The sequence below is a fragment of the Buteo buteo genome, chromosome 4 (assembly GCF_964188355.1).
Source record: "Buteo buteo chromosome 4, bButBut1.hap1.1, whole genome shotgun sequence".
NCBI classification, from domain to species: Eukaryota; Metazoa; Chordata; class Aves; order Accipitriformes; family Accipitridae; genus Buteo; species Buteo buteo.
The window spans coordinates 41,466,310-41,481,297 of record NC_134174.1 but is presented as its reverse complement, the minus strand read 5'-3'; the positions used below and the strand labels follow the sequence as shown (position 1 = coordinate 41,481,297).

At 43.1% G+C, this 14,988-nt stretch overlaps 1 protein-coding gene across 8 annotated transcripts in view; it reads left to right on the top strand.

Annotated features, from left to right (window-relative positions):
* Positions 1–14,988, top strand: part of ZMIZ1 (zinc finger MIZ-type containing 1) — a 363,572-nt gene that overhangs the window by 108,953 nt on the left and 239,631 nt on the right. The window lies entirely within an intron of this gene.

The following is a 14,988-nucleotide window of genomic DNA, read 5'->3' as shown; positions in this document are numbered from 1 at the left end:
CTCTCGCTTCATTGGTGGTAATGTTAAAGTCTATAAAGGTGTTCACATGGTGCTATCTTTAGACAAGGGTCATGTCATTTTAATAGTACAATAGCAATAAGGAGAGTTAATGTCCCTCTTGACTAAAACACTCTTGGTACAGAAAGTCCACGGAATTTGATCGAAGAGGACAGAACAGGAGTCTGCAGAGACCAGTCTGGGATGAAGGGTGTAGTCTAGATCCTACCAGGGACAGAGGAAAATTAAGGAAAAATCAAAGTCATGGTAAGGACCTTGCTGAGAAGGAAATAGTGTGTTGGAACTTAGATCCAATAGGATGTAGGGAAAAGAAGAAAAAAGCACAAGAAACAGAAATACAGAAGTATGCTCAGTGGAGGAGTGGGATAAAAGTGGCTGAAGTGCTGAAGAAAATACATACTAAGGAGTCATTGCACCAAAAAGCAAATAATAATAATCACTCTGGGTGCAGGAGGACCATGGCCTCCTGCTTCTTGAGGGTAAGGGGCTCTCTTCCCTTTTACTCTAGGCAGATGCTCTTCCCCACCCTTTTGAACACATACCTCAGGTAGTCCGATGCCAAGTTATGCGATCACTCCTCCTGACACTGCTTTTAGGTAGTGTCCGTGCAGCCAAGCTCCAGAAGACCCAGTCCCCTTCCCTCCTTCCCAGAAGCAGCAGTCAGCTGAAGTGGGATGTGCGTTCCAGGTGTGCTGAGGCTGAGCCAGTGTTTTGGAACAGCCAGCATGGGGTTGCTACCTGCACCCATACGCCGTGGCGTGAGTGAAATGCTTTGTATTATCTTAAAATTGAACGACGACATTGAGGCATTGTAAAAGAAGAAGCAGTAATTATTTCCAAGTGCTGCAATTTTTTTATTTTTTTACAAGTATGTGGGGCTTTTGCAACCAAAAACCTAGTCACCTTACTTAAAACCAAAACGAAACCAAAAAATGAACGACAAACCCAAGCCATTGTATTTATTTAGCGTCATGTTTAGCCTGATCATGGGGGCATCATCTCTAAGGATATTTTGTGTCCTGCAAATAAGAATTGTGGGCCGCTGTTTTGTGTGTCTGCACCAGTGATTTTGAGGTAGGCTGGCAGAGTCTCTGGGTTGAAACCACGTGTTGGTGGCTGGCAGGTGTGGCGGCCAGCATGTCTAAGCGCAGTTGGTTATAAAGAGCCCTTGTGCATGCTCAAAAGAGGTGGGATTATGAATGTGAAACTGTTGAAACTATCCTTCGCCTTTGAGTTTAAAGAAATTCCATCTGTTTTAAAAATGGATTCAATACCTAGGTTTCCTGCTTTAACACAGGTTGATGTATATAGGATCTTGTAGAAGGTGCAGGGGGGCTAGTTTTGGAGCAAAGCAGATCATTGGCAGATTTCGCATCGAGTATGTGTGCACCAAGTTATTCTTAGCACGAGTGGAGCCCAGTCAAAAGACTTGTGGTTTGGGTCCTATTCGGATGTATTTTAAACTAATGCTGTGCATAATTGGCATTAGTTAAGGGGAAAATGTAGTGCTGTTTGCTTACATCATACAAGGTAAAATTAGTGACCAAATTAATAATAACTCATTTTTCAGGCATGGACTGAAAGCTAGTTGCATGGCAGTACTGTATGGGAAAGAAGCAGCCAGCTCAGTTTTTATATTGTGCTCATTAATATTTTCCTCCTCCTTCTATCCTTTATGTTGACATTAATGTTAATTAGTTACTTGCAGCAACCAAAAGTATTGATGAAAGCCCATGAACCCAATGTGCTTTTGTAAAATTAGTTTCCTGCTTAAGCAGATATTTCTCTAGTAATTGACAAAAACCAGCCTCAGACGGGGAGGCAGAGGCAAGCTGGTGGTGTGATTAATTCACCATGTTCTGTGGTTATTTCATGTTTATAGTAAAGAGAAGACTGTAAATATAGGGCCAGATGCTCCACCTGTGTCCTCAGCTGAAGACCTGGCCTGAATAATTTATTAAGGTGCTATCGTTTACATTCTCTTCAACTAGAGGTCTTACCATAAAAGCACTAGAATTATAAAACCTTCCTCTTGTTTTCCTTTACCTTTGTTAAAATAGTGGAACACTACAGGCAATCCTAATAGTGGTGCAGAATAACAAACCATACATGCAAATGCTACAGTATGTATACTGCAATATGGGAAAAATAACCACCCATTTGTAACAGTATTCTCTCAAATGCTTACTAATGGCAGGTGTTAAAGTGACTCATCTAATGTTTTAAGGACACATTGAAGTGGTTGGTTGACTGGTTTGTTTTAAGATTAATAAATGGGCTCTTTTGTTATCCCACATAACATAGAGATAAGAAAATTGCATCACATAAGAACTGATCCCCAGTAACATTTTCTCTTTGAAGGGATAAGTAGTTACCTGGTGCCAACCTTGTGGCTTTAGTGTGATCTCCCAAATAGCATAGAAGCTTGCTAGTTTAAATACTGACATTCAAACAGCTAATATTCCCTTCTGTCTCACAGGACAGCTCATCCTCCTGATTTTCCCTCTGTTTTGTTTTCTGATTTTTCTTTTTGTGTAGGAATGTCTAAATACTATAAAAGGTCAGGTGGTTTCTGTCTGAGTAATGGATTGCTCCAGGCTTTAAAAATGATGCCTGTTTATGGTCTTGCCATCTGCAGGAGCAGCAGCCTATCATAAAGTTACTGTATTGATCTGTCACTAGTGCTGTCTTGTCTGCCAAATGAAAAATGGCTTAAACTCATAACCTGGGCCAGCAGTTTTCTTATTGTAAGCCAGACAAAAATGCTATTGATCTTCTTTGCCGAAGTGTTCTTTTCACAGCTTGCCAGCATGAACACACTGTTGTCCTTACTCAGGGCTAATTAGCTAATAATTTAATGCAACTGAGACAGCAGTCTCAGTTTGGTTTAGCAGCAAGGGAATATGCTGTAACTTCAAAAGTATGGGACCTTTTTAAAGCATGGTCATGATTGCAGTGTGTGTCTGAAATTTTACACTCTCGCTTCAAGTTTGATTTCCTCCCCACTAAAGAATAACAGTCTACTTAGATTGAGGTGTGCTGTTGCTTTAGGATTTATATGAAGCAAAACCTAGATGCCGTGTTGGTATCTGTAGTCTTGTATGGTGCTCTTGGTTATGCACTCGCGCTTTAGCTTTATGATCACTTCTTGAGCGACATCATCAAATAGTTCATTGAATTAATCATGGAACCCTGTGGTTCGTGAGCTACAGACCAGATAGATTCAGTCATGTCTGAGAAACAGCCGATTATACCTTTTTTGGTTGGTTCATTTTGTTGTGTTGTTTTTTTGGTAAAACACTAACCAAACAAAAAATCCACTGCTAAATTGTTTTAAATCAAAGTTTATATGATGGATCCTTCTTCCTAAGAAATATGTTTTCTTAATCCTCCTATTGCTATACAGGCCAGAAAGTTGCAAGGAGATTCAGGCTGGAAGCATTGGGAAAGATGTAATCTGCTCACACATGTTGCACACTCATAGGAGTCTTCCACACGTTTTTTTGATCTTTTCATGCAAATATTTGGAGAATTAGGTGTATGAATGGAGATAGGTTACTTCCAGGCCCTAGCTGCATAAAAGAAGCAACTGGTATAACTTCAGATGGGGGGATGGCTTAATGTTGTTCAGCCCATGTTTAATCTTGTGGGTGGTTCTCCTGGCTTGTCTCATACTCTTGTGGTCGTGAAAGATACAGCCTGTACAGTGTTTCTTTTAGAATAAACAGTAATAAAGGCTTCTGAAATATAATTATAAGCATTTTGCCAAAAAGAGATAGCAGGCATCATCTAGCAGTTTTCAGCTGTTAAACATTTTTTAAAAGTTCTTGACCAAAGGCAGCTTCTTCTGTATTCTTCGCCCAGCCAGCGTAGGCCACCTCTTAAGTTTATATTTCAGAATTATGCATCATTCAAGTTGTATCTTTGTTCTCTGTTCCACATTGCTGAGCACAGTGTGAGGCAGGGTGTACAGGAGGCGGAAGAAAACAGATAATCCCTCAGGGACGTTATTCTTTACATTTCATACATTAATTTCTCTCAAGTGTGGGTGCATATGTTAATTTTGTATATGAAAAAGGAGTTTAATCTATGAGGACACTTAAAATTTGCTTGAAATAAGGGAACTTTTAATCTCTGAAAGCATCCCCAAAGTGCAATTAACTATTCTGATGTCCTGATGACTCAACAGATGCTTCTGTAAACTAGAACACATCTGTCAGATTACAGAATTGATATGCCACTATGTGTGATTTAAAACGACTGCCCATAAATGGATGTATTGTGATAAATATCATCTAGATGGCAAGGATGTCCATCTTTTCAATAGTCCTGTAATAACATTTCACAACGCACTATTCATTGTCACTCTCTGGAGGTTCCTATAGTCATGCGAAATGTCCGACTCTTCCTTCGTATCTTTGTAAACTTATTTGGGTTTTTCTGCATCTTCTTGGCTCCTTTTTAACGCATGCAGGCTATTGAGGGGTATTTTTGATAAAACAGTAGAATGAAAGATTTTTCTAAGCCTTTCTGAAGATTCCCTGTAGCCAATTCAACTGATTTTAGACTGTACTCCATCTGTCTAGGAAAGAAAGAAAATACATTAGTAGTCCACACATGAGCAGCTTATTAGTTCATTTGGTGTGTGCAGTACAGTGATTCAAGACTGATCTAAAATATTCATCCACAATTACTGGTGCAGCACAGTTCAAAGTGCTTCAAATCTGTGGGTTTGACTGAGAAATTTAAGGAAAATAGCTGCAAATTGATTCTGTATGTAATTAATGAAACATTTCATTCTTATGTAAATATTAAATGCTTGGGTATTTTTTTTCCCTTTTCTTCCTTTCCTCTTACTGAGCTCCCCCTCCCTGACCTCCATTATATGTTTGTTTGTTTTATGGGATGGTGGGTGGGCTGGCATGGGGGCATATTCTCTTGGGAGGAAGAATTAATAGCCGAGTCCTGTGACTCATTCACTGAGCAAACAGCTGTTCTCCCTCCAATTCACCCCTCCTCAGATGTCCATCCCACCCCCGGAGAAGAGCTGCCAGAAGGCAATTGTATGCCTCTGCCTCAGTTGTCGAAACTCTCTGTCCACTTTCTTAACGAAAATGCACTTTCCTGGGCCGAACCACCCCGCGCACATGCAAAGCGGAGGTGTGGACACGAGGCCCCCCCGGCCAGCTCCGTGGTGGGGAGCCTCCTCTCCATCGGAGGGACGTGGCAGATGGTCAGTGGCAGCCACATCTCAAAGTGCCCGAGCAAGATTTTCCAGGGCTCACCTCTTACAGAGTAGTGCCTTTGCCACAGCAGTACCTGTTCAGAGCTGGGGCTGGATGCTAGTGGCTTTAATATGGGTTTAGTGGCTTTAATAATGTGGGTTAAAAGCTTTTGGCGTGTTGGAGGGAAAGGGCTTTCAAGGACAGGAGACAGGCGAGGGGAGGTTTGTGCAGATGTAAGGAGTGAAGTCAGTGAGGGAGGGCTGGGGTTTTGTTTAGGGTCTCTCCCTCCCTCTTTCAGTGTCACAGAAAATTAATCAGAGTTTTACAAATGCTATCAGTGGAAGAGTTTAAGAACAGCCTGCAGTAAAACTTAGGAGATCCCGAGGCAAACTTCAGTTTGTTTTGAAATGACTGTCTTTCCAGCTCAGATGTCCACACAGGACACAAATTGTGCAACGTTGCTTGCTCTCGGCTGCCTCTCCGAGCTGCCGACGACCTCGAGTTTCAGCGTGGGCAGCCTGGCAGGGCTTGGCATGAGGGGAGGCCCTGGACCCTGCCCTGCAGCCCTCCAGGGGACCAGAAAACCAGGATCCAGGGCTACCAGTTTGGGAGTACTTGCATAACAGCTTGTGTGATAGACAGCAAGGAGCGTTCATCTGCTGCGACCAAATGACTTGCAGGGAAGATGGGGGAAAGACGGCTCTGCTTCTAGCTATTGGATCCCAAGATATGACTCTTCCTCTGAGGCTTCGTGCAATTATTCCTTTCGGTGCTTTTTTTTCATTAATTTGCATAAAATGCTTGGATCTCTAAAATTGTGTTTGCCTGCATCTTACTTGGGTTGTGGTGTTGCAGCTTTCCTGCTTTGCGCTTCCCTGGCATGACAGCGCTGCTGACACAGGAAGAGCAGGTGATAGCCCCCGTGCTACCCCATGTGCGGACGTAGGTTTGCGTGTACGCGCGCATATGTGGCATTTAATCTTACAGAAGAAAGAAGAAGATGGTTAGACTATGGTGTGTTCGGTGAGCTGATGTGAGGGCGTTCAAGAAAAAGGACTTGGCAATGGATAGATTTGAATTTGCATGAAATGCTTAGCTTCCCATTTAGAGAGATGCACTCATCCGTAGGTTTTGGCACACCTTCTAGGCACAGTGGCTAAAACCAATGAAATTAGTGTTTGTAATTTTAATTGATGAGTTGATTGGCAGCAATATAGGATGTTAAAATTACCTTTTTTTTTCCCCTTCCACGCACATGAACTTGTTTTCCTTAATGTCAGTCTTTAGCAATCACTTGAACTGCTTTCTGTTCAGATACCTGTTTACTGGTGAGTTCCATTCTGATTTAACTAAAAGGGGCGAAATACCCTTCTTGTCTCCATTGCCATGAGTGGAAGATAGTGGCAGGAATGGAGATTTGTATATTGATCGAGTTTAAAAGGTTATTAGGCAGGGACGGTAAAAAAATCTGCCCCTGATTTCACATTGCTTACCTTTAAGCTTTATTTCAGATAGGAGAATGTGGGAGAAGGAGATAGGTTATATATATTTTCTTTAGATACTTCAGTAAGAGCTCTTAGATACTGTTCTTTGGTTTTGAAGATGAATGCACCTAATTTTTAATTTCCTCTGTTTTAAGAAGTTAAACTGGAGGGGTTTTCAATTTCTGCTGCTAAGGTCAGAGCCCTCTTTTGTCATTGTTATTTGAGGCAAATGGACAAAGGAAAATTTGGGGGATTTCAGCTAAGTTCTACAAAAGGGTTTTAGTAAATGGGGGGGGGCCAGTTCAAAAATACAGGACAGAAGTCGGGGGGTACTTTCCACATGAAAAAACTGTTTAAAAAGTACTTTTTAGCTAAGAAGAAATGAAGAGGTTTTTTTCCTTATAAAACCTGGGCACAAAGCTTGGAAAGTGTTTAAGGCTTTGTGGGTTTCTGTTTGTTTGTTTGTTTGTTTTTAAAGTTTTCTTTAAAAAACCATCTTTCCCTCATTTTTGTGTTCCCTTTCTGCATTATGTGTGTTGCTGTATATGCAACCCTGTTTCATACTGTATTAGGGCAGAAAATTTTCTGACGAAGATGAAACAAAACATTTTGTTTATAAACAAAAGATGTTTAGTGTAATAAAACAAAGTGGAAAAGATACACCACCACCATCACAAGTGTAGTGTTTTAAGTTTCTTTTACCTCAGTATTTTTCCCTTAATGCACGTTTTGGGTTCGTCCCCCATCCCTGTCCCCCCCCAGCAAAAATAATGTGCATGTATTACATTCAGCTCTAAGCCATTTGCTGTGCTACTGTGCTTAAGTAGTAATACCATAAAGATTTAAAATAATATTCTACTACCAAATAGAAGACATTTGTTAGTCTCGGTGATGATGGCTTAATTTTTAGTATTCCTTGATGTTTTCTATCTTGACATTTCTTACGACCTACAATTAAAATTACTTTAGCAAAGTCTAAACTTATATCCAGATTGCTGAGTGTGGTTGAGTGTCTCCAGGGAGAGCCTTGAACTCCTCACTAAATCAATTTGTTCTTTTCTCAAAACAGATTAAATATGTTTTACCACTTTAAAAACAAATAACCCCATATGACGTAACTGCTACATGTAAAATTAAAAATGTGCTCTGCCTGTGTTGAAGGGTAGTAATTTTGATACCAATGCTGCTCTGATAGTATTCCACCAGAGAGAGGACTGAATGGTTAAAAACAAGCATGTCTAATCCTGTCTCGCTGTTCTGCTAGTCTCGTTTGAGAATTAAGTTGATGGCGCACAACTTGGGTGGGTGCTCACTGCTAGATGTGGCAATAATCTTCTTTAGCAGAGCCTGAGACACTCTGCCTCCACTGCACTGCCTCCCTGGAGTTAGATTTTATTTTAAATTCATCTTGTTCATGGATACTGCTTTCTTTTCAGGTCAGCCTTCTCCTACCTATTCCTTTAGCAAGATTAGCTGCAGAACTTGCTTGTGACTCACCTGTACCTAGTTGATGCTTCAAGTATAATTTCAGTAGATGACTCCTGCCTACAGTTTATTTTGTATCCAACACACCAGAGAAGCAGAAGGGAAAACAGTAGCTTCTGGTGCTTTGCAAATCTGCGGAGGATATGCAGGCAGCTGTACACAGGGAAAGTCAGATGCACTGGCTATGCCAGAAGCAGCCTTTGTTCCTTCAAATCACTTCCATGGCTGTGCTTGAGTGGGTTATTGTTTAAGGCTGTGTAAGTACAATAGGATATAAGGGAAAGGGAAGGGGAACATTTTTCTAAAATAGGACAAAACAAACTAAAAAAGTTGCTACGGAAATAGATGGCAAATGGTCTCTAATAATGGGATTTTACAAGAGATGTCCAATTTCCAGAACAATGGTTCAGTTTAAGCCAAGGTTAATAGTGCTCGTTATCCTACGCCTGTGAGTTGGCAACTTGGTCTTCTGCTATAAACACATGCAGTCTAATATGCTGCTGTCTGCTGCGGACTAGGTAGGAGCCGTTGCTACGATGGTCGCTTGTGAAATGATAACGAATTGCAGACTTTAATTGTTTTGGATTCATCTGCTCCTGGGCTGATCTGTGCTATTGCTGGCTGCGGTGCTGCTGGGCTGGAGCAAGCGCTGGAGGAGGAGCAGCCGGGCTGGGAGGGGTGCAGAGCTCCGCTGGGCTGACTCCCTTGCACAGGGTAGACACACCAAATCTTTCTTATTTCATCTCGGGCCAAAGCCACCTGCATCTGGTTACTGTTTCACAGCAAAGCTGCGGCGTGTGTCTTCACAAAGGTGCACCGAAGTGCCCGTCCTCCCAGTCCTGTTTCCCTGTGTCTGCTTACACCCCTTCTTCCCTCCTGGTGCTGGATCCCTGATCCAGCCTACTGACTCAATGTGCAGCCCCTTAAATCTGGAGCATGGGACTGGGAGGGAGGCAAGGTGCGGCGCTGCCCTGGGAGCTTGAGGGTTTCCAGGGTTGTGGCAGGAGAGCAGACATGGACAAGAGCGATGTTGGCCTGGGGGCTTTAGGTGCGCGGAGCCCATCTTAAGTTTACATGCAGTGTGGAGAAGAGAGCCAGACTGAAAAAGTGGTTCCTCTAGCAATGAGGTTTTTGTGGAACAAGCTGGGAGAAGCGAAGGATTTTGTTGTTGTTGTAAACTGAAGATCATGATATTGCTTATTGCGCCTGTTAGGTCTTATATATGGAGGGTATGACACAAGCCTAACGTTCCCTTCCATCTCAAAGTAAAGAAATTACAACTTCATGGCTTTCTATATCCAAGAAAAAAGTGTACTCCAGTTACGGTTGGTTTTTGTGGTTTGTTTTGGGTTTTTGTTTTTTTTCTAAATAATGTGAAATACAATTTTGAGATGGATTAATTTCTGTTTATGCAAAGAAAAAATTAAAGCTAAGTTTTTGTTAAAAATCAGGAAAACTAACTGAGGAAATGGTGACTGAATAAACAAAACTTTTGCTTCTACCCCAGTGAAAAATGGGGGGGGCGACAGGCAAAAAAATGAAAATATTTACTACTGCGATTTGTTCTTCTTTTGCTCTACCCTGGTAGCATACTGTCTAAGAGGGTGAGCCTGGAAAATGTCCCAGGAGATCACGATGTTACACGGCAACCACAGGTTTGATGGCATGTCTAAGCGGCTGCGGCGTTCGGCATGGCGAGCTTCACCATTGCCCCCCGCAATCTGCCCTGCAAGAACCTGTTTTGGGAACAAACTGCATTGGGAAGAAATGCTGTAGCATGGGAGAGCTGGCCAAGGGTTTGCCTGGGACTTTAAGGGGCACAGAGAGCCCTGATGGGATGCAGGCAGGGGGCTGATGCCAGGGCTTGCTGGGGCAGGGAGGAGGATGTGTTTGGTGGTGCCAGGCGGGGAACACGGAGGGTTTCAGTACAGAGTGACTGCTTTCTGTGGCTTTCTGCTGCTTGTTTTTGGAAGGAGCGTTCATCCTTTCTGTTCCATCAGATGAATGTCTGTGTTTTACAACCTTGTGGCTGTTGCATTTTGGTGGGATGTGTTCGTGTGCTTTTGGTTCTCATTTTAATAAGGATTACTGAGGACCAAGTCTAGTTGTAGGCAAAGTTGAAAGTTGTCAGTTTGAAGCTGCAGTCCCTCTGCCCCTCTTCCTTCTGCTTCCTTTCCCCCAGATCTTTTCTTCCCAACTTTACTCTCCTTCCTTACCCCGTGTCTGCCCAAGAAATGAGCACACCAACCTGCTTTGAGTTTAGTCTCTCTCTTTCTCCCCCTGCTGCCCCAAACCCCTCACCTATTTTGCATTGCTTACTTTAGCAACATTTTATTCTTCTCTTTCATATAAAACTAGCAGTCTACCCCTTTTTTTGGCAGAGGCCAACATCCAGTGCTCATCAGGCATACACTCAGTGTTGATTCCGAGTTGCTTTAGAATTTAAAAAAAGCCCAAGTTTCTAAAAACTCCCAAGTTGATAGAAGGCTATGATACCTAACAAGGACGGCATATAATATTTAAACACTCTGTAGAAGTTTGTAAATTTTCCCGCGTAGCAGAAGTACGCCTGCTGACCAGTAAGCTTATTTAGGAAGTGCAGCACTCTCTGTTCTTCACTTATGACCCAGTTACAGCTCTGGAAAAATGAGAGGTTGGGATTGCCGACACACTGTGGTTTTACAGGAATTTTGAGTTTGAACATATTCTGCAGTTCAAGGAGAATAATGCTGGAACTTGGAAATAACTTGTAAAAGTAGAAAAATACCCTGAAGTGCACCTGCCTTATGTATTTCCATAAGAAGATTGTACAACATACTTAACTGTCTATCTTTGCAGTATTTCTGTTTTCCAAGAATTTCTGTGTGTGTGTGTTTTGTGTTTGCTCTCTCTTCATTTTTGTTTGGGTATGTAGAGGCCAAGTGGTATTTTGTGTATGGAAAATGAAGGTTTTGCTCTTGGTTACCCTTAGAATTTTATTTATTTACAGTTATTTAAGTCCAGCACAGGCTGAGTGCTGAGGTGTAGACAGTGAGATACTCTGGGGTCCCTCTTGCTTTCCTCCAAGGATGAGGCTGAGGAGGATCTGTGATAGTCCAGGAAGATCTGTAATAAACCCATCTCTAAGAACTGGCAGCCACCAGGTGGGACCAGGATGTGATGAGAAACCGGGGAAAGTTGTTTATGCTTGACCCAAGTCCATTGCAATGATAGGGCTGAGACATAGGAGGCCTAAAGATGAACTCTTGTGTTGCTTCTCTGTTGGGATTTCTTCCAGTTCCCCCCTTCAGTGTTTCTTACATGCTTTAATTTTAAGACTTGCTGTGATGCACAGTTTGATCTGGGTGTTTCCCTTACGTACTTTGACCTTTTCCATTGATTCATCTTGGCAAAGTCACTAAGAACCAGAGTGCCATGTTAAAAGAAAAATGTTGAAACTGTGTGGTATACTGGGCCTAAATTGCTGGGTTTGGTGGCAGGGGCTGCAGGGGTGGAGGGCATCACCGGGGCTGCACTTCAGGAATGCCCCCGAGGGACTGTGGCTGCCCCAGACTGGAGTGAGGGCACCCCTGAGGGACTGCAGCCACCCCAGGCCAGAGCAAGGACATCCTTGAGGGACTGGGACCAGTGGAGGAGGAGTCCAGGCTGGGACAGGGGAAATCGAGTGAAGCAGCAAGGAGCAGTGGAAGGACAAATGAGGAGTGAGGAGGAGCAGACAGGAACCACTGCACCCACAGCCTCCTGGGCTGCCTGTTGCCTCACCAAAGGCATTGGGCTGGACCCAGCGTAAGGCATGGCAGAAACAAGGGAGGTTAGAGTAGCGAAGGGGGAGAGAAAAGGGGTTTGGCTGAAGTTGAGCCTTGGGATGGCAGAAGAAAAGAGTTTCCCTCAGTGTTTGCTGAACTGTATGGTCTCCTTTTTTTCCCCCTCAACTCCTGAAACAGTAATTAAAAGTGTGTTAATTGGCAATAAATAAAGTAAAATAAAGTAAAATTCCCTGAGTTGAGATTGTTTTGCCTGTGACATACAGACAACAAATTTGGGAGATTCTCGTACTTCTTTTCCAGTTTTTGAGTCTTTGGGGTTTACCTTAATCACCTTTACAGCTTTGCTTTTGAATTTTGGAGGCCTAGGGATACATCCTTTAAAACAAACAAACAAAAAATCTGAAAGCTGAAATTTTTATGTGATGTTGAGACTCGGGGAGCTGACTTCAGGAAAAATTCCTAGTATTGCAGGAGACACGAAAAATCACCAGAGTTGGCAGCCCTGCTGTGCTGCCTCTCCTTCCTCAACTTCTGCAGCCTTCCCTGCTTGCATTGGTCGTCTCCTTCACCGTATTGATTTTTACGGTGTAATCTACTCGGAGCAAGGGTTTTGTCTATTATGCGCTTGTAATGCACCACATATGCATTATTATAGGAATAATCTTGTACAAAGTGCCTGGGATTTCAAGCATCGAGCGGTTCATAGCCAAAAAAGCATTTGGCCAAAAAACCTGCGTTTTTGTGCTCCCTCTGCTGGATCTGGAAGAGCAGGAAATATTCACCAGCTGGAGTGCTGCCCGTTCCCCTCCTCGCTCTTCCCCAATTCCCACCCAGCAGCTCCCTTATCGGGCACCGGTGGGCATTTGTGGGAAGGACTTGGTGCTTTCCAGTGTCTGCTCGTGCGGCTGCATCACGGGACGTGAACCGGGTACGAATGTGAAAACGGTGGAGATTGTGCAGCATCAAGTTGTGCCACAGCGAGGAGGCCGTGGGTTCGCACCTGGAAAGGGTGGCTGATGCCAGGTGTAAGGTGTTTCCAGTTGTCTCCTCTTCCCCACCCACCTATTCTCATTTTCAGGGGTAGCCCACCACCCCCATACTGTGCCAGTGAGGCATCTTCCTAGAAACAGAATGAGAGAACGGATCAGGCTTTAATAAAGAGCTAATTTTATTTTTAGAAACTGATTCCAGTTCAGAGCAAAACCCTGTGAAGTGGGCTGGCAGGGGCCGGGGCTGGCGTGAGGGCACGGGAGCAGGCTGGGATGGCGGTGGGAGAGACGGTACAGCCCCTGAAGCAGGTTGCATGGTGAAACCCGGGAGCAGATGCTGATGGGGACAGTGCCAGTGTCCTTAGAATAAGCTTGGACCTGATTTGCCAAAGGGGTGGGTGGTCTGTAATGTGAATTCACAGAAATGTTAATGGGATAGCCCTCTTAAGAGGTGCTTTCTAAAACAAAGTAGGAATTGTGGTGCCAGTTTTACAGATGGGCAGAACTAAAGCACAGAGGAGGGGAGCGAAGCTTTGGCTCATGTATTGCAGCAGTGCAGTTTAAGCTGGTTTAAGCAGCCTCTGTTCCTACCCTCTGCCATCACGGCTGAGCACTCCTGCCCTGTGCCCGTTCCCTGTGTTGCGTTGGCACAGCTATTTACGAGACCATGCAGCTGCGCAAACGCAGGGTTGGAAGCAAGTATCCAGGTGAGAGAAGTGAGAGGTAAAGTTTAAGCTGCCAAGTAAATGCTACAGCCCAATTTGCCAAAGTCCCATCCCGTGGCACCTGGACTGGTATCCAGCTCCTGGGGCAGACAGAACAAAAGTTTATCCTTTGAAGGAACACACTTAGAAGTTGGATATATAACTAATTCCAACTTCATTAAAGACCCAGTCTGCATTAGCTGAGAAAGTCATGTTAACACATACTAAATCTGAATCAATTAACATGTTTTTCCTGGCTTGTATAAGCAGAACAAAAGCACTGGGGAAAACTTCTGGATGAGAATAAATATGTTCTGGGGGAAAACATTCACAGCTCAATGAGGCCTTAAAAGCCAATCATTCACCCAGGGTGCCTGTCAATATGTAACTTCTCTAAAATTGCTGTTTGTTGTGAGACAAGGAAACCAGCAGAGTTCCTGTCTGAAGCAGACGGCCCCTTGGTGGCACTGTATGTGTCAGGGTGGAATGACTGTTTCCAACATATGGTTTTCAGGCATGTTTTTATTCTTTGTGAATTATCAGTGAACAGAATAAATATGACTGCAAAACAAATATTGAATGTGACTAATAAGTTATTTGTAATGACTTGAGGTTTTTCTTCTGTGTTTTTTAAGTCACCTGTGACTTTTGCATCATACGAGTTGTTATGGAAGCATCTGCTCCCACAGCTGGTCCTTGGGGAGCAACCTGGACTGGCCGCAAATTGTGTGCCTTATTTTTTTTCCGTAATAGTTGCTTTTTCGTGTTTGACGGAAAATTCTTTTGCATGATAGTTATTTGGAAGTTAGTCAGAAGAGAATCAAAATGTAGTCATAGTGCTCCTTTCTTCAATATTTGCTGAGTTTTGGAGCCTAGTAGTATAAGCCTGTAAGGACACCTTGTCTGCCTGCTAAAACAGCGTGTAACAAAATACACTCTGCCCATAAACATTCCCTGTCTCCCCTTGCAGTCTTTCTTTATAATTAAAAAGCATTTCCTAGAAGTCACAGTGCTATGCCAACGTAATCCATAAACTTGCTTTGTTTTGCTACAGACAGGATGGTGGTTTTGAGGTATTTTGGTGTATGTGCTTAAGCGGAGTTTGGGGTTGGTTTATTTTTTTTAATGGCACTTAGCTCACAACAGTCAGTGAATACCCTTTATAAAGAGAATAAAAGAGACTTCAGCATGACCTTTAACTGAAAAAAAGTTACCATTTGGCTCAGGAAATTTTGATATATACCTCAGCAGAATGCTTATTCGCTTTTCCTCATCTCATTGTTACAGGCAAGAAAACCGGTAAGACAAGTGCTGGA